At 41.6% G+C, this 6,145-nt stretch overlaps 1 protein-coding gene across 1 annotated transcript in view; it reads right to left on the reverse strand.

Moving 5' to 3' along the window:
- Window positions 1-6,145, reverse strand: part of PRDM10 (PR domain containing 10) — a 99,334-nt gene that overhangs the window by 92,119 nt on the left and 1,070 nt on the right. The window lies entirely within an intron of this gene.

Raw genomic sequence — 6,145 nt, forward strand, 5'->3', positions numbered from 1 at the left:
GCATCTATACATGACCACTGGAAAAACCATAGCCTTGACTAGACGAACCTTTCTTGGCAAAGTAATGTCTCTGCTTTTCAATAAGCTATCTAGGTTGGTCATAACTTTCCTTCCAAGGAGTAAGCGTCTTTTAATTTCATGGCTGCAGTCACCATCTGCAGTGATTTTGGAGCCCAAAAAAATAAAGTCTGACACCGTTTCCACTGTTTCTCCATCTATTTCCCATGAAGTAATGGGACCAGATGCCATGATCTTCGTTTTCTGAATGTTGAGCTTTAAGCCAACATTTTCACTTTCCACTTTCACTTTCATCAAGAGGCTTTTTAGTTCCTCTTCACTTTCTGCCATAAGGGTGGTGTCATCTGCATATATGAGGTTATTGATATTTCTCCCATAAAAGGATACAATTGTTCAATGAGATTTCTAAGGTTTGGGAAAACTATGTATATATATATAAGGATCAACTTCCTTAAATTGTTTTTTCTTTTTTTTAAAATTTCCTTTTGTTTTTTATTTTTTTGTGTGTTTTTCTTTTGTTTTTTTAATTCTTTTCAACTTTCTTAAAATTTTAAATGAAACAAAGTTAATCAAAATACAATTACTGCTCCACAATTTAGTTTTCATTCTAGAACTATTGCTTTGTGGTTATTTCACACCTTACTTCAGTGGGTTAAACATACTTGAGAAAACTTATGTGTTACATAAACAAGTGTCCTAAATGGCTATTGGCCGCTGGTGCTTGTTTACGAAGCACTTGAAATACAGATAACTTTCAATTCACCAACTTCAAGAGAAAAAGGATAAAAGAGAAGATGAATAGATGATGAGTAAAAGGCTGAATCTTATACACACCACTGCCTGGGACTGAGGACCCAGACACCTTGCTCCCGCCACTCTTATATCATTCACAAAACTTATGTCTCCTTTTTTTTCACTTGTAAACCCCCTTTTTTTCACTACCACACAGTAAGAATTAAATGTAAACAGGTGCCTCAGAAAGAACACTTGAAAAGTCAAATACAAAGCAATAATTAGTCAAAGGATTACAGCTATTCCTCTATCAGAAAAAGCATTATAACAAGTTTGCCTATAATGATGGCTTGTGGCGAGACTGAAAATAACCCCCAAGCAAAACCTTCAAGCAATGCCAACAAAATGGTGAGATGTGCATACAAAAGTAAGAATTGTGAAGGAGAGGGAAGAAAATTCCAGTTCTCACTTTAATGTCTTATGTTAATTGCATTCACTCCTTTATTCCCACATGACAGAGACTAAGCACAGCACAAGTAAAAGACACTTTTGAACTGCATTCTACATGCTGCTGCTGCTGCTGCTAAGTCGCTTCAGTCGTGTCAGACTCTGTGTGATCCCAGAGATGGCAGCCCACCAGGCTCCCCAGTCCCTGGGATTCTCCAGGCAAGAACACTGGAGTGGGTCACCATTTCCTCCTCCAATTCGTGAAAGTGAAAAGTGAAAGTGAAGTCACTCAGTCCTGTCCAACTCCTAACGACCCCATGGACTGCAGCCCACCAGGCTCCTCCGTCCATGAGATTCTCCAGGCAAGAGTACTGGAGTGGGTTGCCATTGCCTTCTCTGCATTCTATATGAGGGGACTAAAAAAATATTCAAAGCTTCTAGGTATTTACATTTAGGAAGCAAGAAATAAGCACAAATAGTTGCTTCACAATATTGTGTGTGCTCAGTCGTGTCTGACTCTCTATGACGCCATGAACTGTAGCCCACCAGGCTCCTCTGTTCATACGATTTCCTAGGAAAGAATACTGGAGCACATTGCCATTTTTTTCTCCAGGGGATCGTCTCGACCCAGGGAATCAAACTCGAATCTCCTGCATCTCTGCATTGGCAGGCAGATTCTTTACCACTGTGCCACCTGGGAAGTCTGATACTACTACACCCCATTAATAATTAAGAAACTAGTTTAATAATTTGATAAAGCAACTAAGGCTTACAGAAGTTAACTAATGGGCCGAAGATCACAGCCAGTCTAATTGAGCTGAGCTCTGAATATAGGTTCCTTTGCCCCACAAGGCCCATGCTGTTAAAATGGACACTGCATCAAACCCTCACACAGGGTAGTAAAATCAAATAAAAATAATATGATTTTTTTTAAGTATAGTGTCTCATCTACCTCTTTTTTTTTTTTTTTTTGGCCAGGCCACTTGGCCTGCAGGATCCTCCTTTCCTGACCAAGGATAGAACCCATGCCCCTTGCAATGGAAGAGCAGGTTTAACCACTGGATCACCAGGGAAGTCCCAAAAGAAAACCATTCTTTGTGTTAAAAGGATAGTTGTCCCACAAGCTGGTCCAAAGTGTTCCACACTTAAAAGCTAACTATTGTAGCCTTTTCTTTAATCACAGGAGAAAAAAATAAATCGTGAGCTTGATTTTCTCAATTTCAAGTTTCTCTCAGAAATATTTCTTAAATCTTTGAAAAATAGTCCATTATAAAAATCAATGAGTAAGTAGCAGACCAATGGGGAAAATTCAGCTGATTATGCTTAGCTCAACGTTTTCTTTAATGGATTATGTGCTTAACAGATGTCATTTCATTAAGTTCAATGATTAATTAATATATTAACTCAGTAACAGTTAACTCAATTACCTGGAAGTGGTTTTAAGATTAAGGTATTCTTCAGAAGAATAGTGCTTCTGTGAGAGCTATCATAAAAGCACTGAAAGAAATCAGATGCATCTACCATAGGCAGTATCTTTTGGCTGAAACTACAGAAACAAAGAGATAATACATAGTATGATGATTTACTGCCACCTGGGAGCACCCCGCCCCATGGGACTAAGCCTAAGGTGGCTGTTGTTATCAGGCAAAGCCACACATGCAAGCCATAAACATAAATTTAAATCTTACAGTGGCCATATTTGTTTAAAGTACAAACAGGCTAAATTAATTGCAATAATGTATTTTATTTATTAACATGGGATTGACAACATATTATCATTTCGATATGCAATCAGTATTTGAGAAATTGAAATATTTCATTTTTTTTACACTAAATCTCAAAATCTGACCTGTAAGTCACACACACGGCACTAGCCACGGGTCCAGACAGCACAGGTCTGAGAGACGGTTAGGAAGAGACTGTGGCTGCAATCAGAGAGCAGCATGTGGGCAGAAAAGTGGGGATTTGGCTCCAGCACTCCAATGCTGAGATAAATGAGAGGCTATTCGCAGGTTCACCTTCCAGCAATCTCTATGTTTGGAGTTATTAAAGCACTGCACATTATTGTTTTATAATGTGCAATAATGAGTGTTTTATAATTTTATAATGAGTGTTTTCACCACATTTTTAACTGGTCTTGCTATGACTGTAACTTGGGAGGATCTATATAGTCTCTCTCCTCCCTCTCCATTTCTTCAACCCCAATTCTTTCGAATATTTCAAAGTTATCCAAAAAGAACCTACTTGCAGCTGCTGTCCACAACCTGAACACTTAAAATCTACACAGGTCTGGGAAAGGGGAAGTCTGAAGCCACCAAAGGACTTTGGAAAGGGAGTGGGAAGAATGTTTCAGTACTAATAGTAATGTATCAAGTGTCACAGAAAGGGCAAATAAACTGCTTTGTGCATAAAACTGGAAAGGCTACTCCTCAGAATGCCCCATGTTAAGTCCTGAACTAGGCTTACAATTTAGAGAATAAAAACGACCCAGACACACCTTAAGCAGTAATTCATGTAAACAGCATAAGGCCACAGAGGGAGAGGAAGAGTTTGAGAATGACCAACATAATAAAGTCAGAAAAGCTCCCCTCTCACCTTCCTGTCCCTACCCGATCCCCAGGAGAACTCCAGCGGGACCATTCTACAAAGCGGTGGCCTTAGCATTGCCTTAACTCACGGCTCTTTCTAGTCACCAGACCAATACTGCTAATCTACTAGAGCATCTGTGACAAATTTAAATGGTAACCAATGAATTCTGCTTGTGAAAATCATACAAATGGCTGGACAGGGTGTGTCTACACTCTCTGGGACTGAAGTCAGTGGGGAAAGACTGTATTTTGCTGGGCACAGGTCAAAGTACATCAGTATCCTATTTTAGAACAAACTTTGGCTAAACAAATACAACACTGGAATGACAGGATGTTTATCACTTGTACCAAATGAAATTAAGCAGTTACCATGTGTTCACCAGTTTAACATATAAGCTTACTATGGAAGCCAAAATTACAGTGCTGCTGCTGCTGCTAAGTCACGTCAGTCGTGTCCGACTCTGTGCGACCCCACAGACAGCAGCCCACCAGGCTCCCCCCGTCCCTGGGATTCTCCAGGCAAGAACACTGGAGTGGGTTGCCATTTCCTTCTCCAATGCATGAAAGTGAAAAGTGAAAGTGAAGTCTCTCAGTTGTGTCCGACTCTTATCGACCCCATGGACTGCAGCCTACCAGGGAGTCCATGGGAGTTTCCAGGCAAGAGTACTGGAGTAGGTTGAGAGCGCCTTCTCCAAATTACAGTATTTCTCAACTCCTGAAACAATTCCACTTATTACTCAGAAACCTATTTCATTAGGTTACCTATGATAAATTTAAACAGCAATCAATGAATTCTACCCATGAAAAACAGAATGATCCAAATTTCCTAATTCCTTTAGTTCAGAGGATTTCATGACGCCCCCTTCAAATAATGGGGAAAAACTACTGAAAATGGCAAATCATCAGTGAAGTCATTAGGTAACTATCTACATTTTTAAAAGAGAAAAATAATAAGTAAACAAACCCCCAAAAAACTAGATATGAAAACCACATATCATGATGACAAGTTTGTAAAAACATTTTCTATGCACACACAAAAGATCTGAAGTAACCAAAATACTAGTATAAACTATCTCCAGTAATTGAACTTCAGGTTAATTTTTACTTTTTATATACTATTTCTCTATTTTCTACAATGATCATGTCTTACTGTTAAAACTAGAAAAAAAAAATTCAGACACGTGGAGGCTGAGGCAGTGCCAACCAATTTAGGTTTACACTGGATTGCTACACTATCCCTTATACCACCGGTATCTTAAAAAGTACTGAGGGCCCTTGAAGACCTGAGCTTCGCCGTATCTACAGCCTTATCTACAATACATACTCTATGGAAACATTATCGCGAGGTGGAGCATACTGCAAAACATTAGGGAAAAAATGCCTTATTCAGAAAAGCAGACAGCAGTTTAGCGCCCTTGCAAAACAAAGAACAGAGCCAAGAATGGGTGCTCAAGGAATAAATATGAGTTACAAAGTGAAAATAAAAGTCTTGGTTCAAAATTTTTAAATGTGCATCTACTACGAAAGTGTTCACTTTATGTCAATTTCACTCATTTAAAAACACAGAAGTTACTTTGTCAACATATTAGATTGAATCAAAGCTGCTTTAAGGATGGCTTTGCCCCAGCCCAGTTTTTTTCTTAATTTTGCTTTTTCAATTCTACAGCATCATGTAAGCACGGCTCCTGAACGTGGAAGCTGCTGCAGTGCCGTGGGAGGAGTGTGTGGGAGGGTATTCGGGGCACGCCGCGTTATCTTCCTGCCCTCAAAGAGCTTCCAGCAAAAGGTGGAAAAAGAAACAAAGGAGCGGGTCTGACCCAGAGGCCGCAAACCGTCTCGAGCAAATTCTGTTTTTAACGAAGATTACTTTTGAGTTTCAAGACCATTTGGGGACGATGAGCCAGGCCAGATTTGAACAGGCGCAGACGGCACAGGGCCAGGGTGGGTGGGATGGCTCAGGCGCCGAACCCTCGGGTTCAGACCCAGAACCGGCTCATGCTTAGACGTAGACACTGACTGAAAATGGACCGAAACCCACCAATCCGCCAGAAAAGGCTAGGCAGGCACGCACGCCCGCGATTCCAGAGCGCGGCGTTCGCTCTATTTGGTGGAGGGCCTGATAGGGGCCGCAGCTTCAAGTGCTTAAAGAAAGCAGACTGTCGGCTGGAATCACCAACCGGCTCCCCAGAGGCCTCGGGCTCTACCCCGAGCGCACGTGGACCTTGGCCCGCGCCCTGCCCACCGCGGACACCGTCCACCACGACCGACCCACGCCGGCCACCCCCACGCCGTCCGAGCGGGGCCTCGCCGGGTCCCGGGGACACCAGCGATCCACAGCAGGACGGCGGCGCGGCCTCCCG

The sequence above is a fragment of the Bison bison genome, unplaced genomic scaffold (genome assembly GCF_000754665.1).
Source record: "Bison bison bison isolate TAMUID 2011002044 unplaced genomic scaffold, Bison_UMD1.0 scf7180017864205, whole genome shotgun sequence".
Taxonomy (NCBI): Eukaryota; Metazoa; Chordata; class Mammalia; order Artiodactyla; family Bovidae; genus Bison; species Bison bison.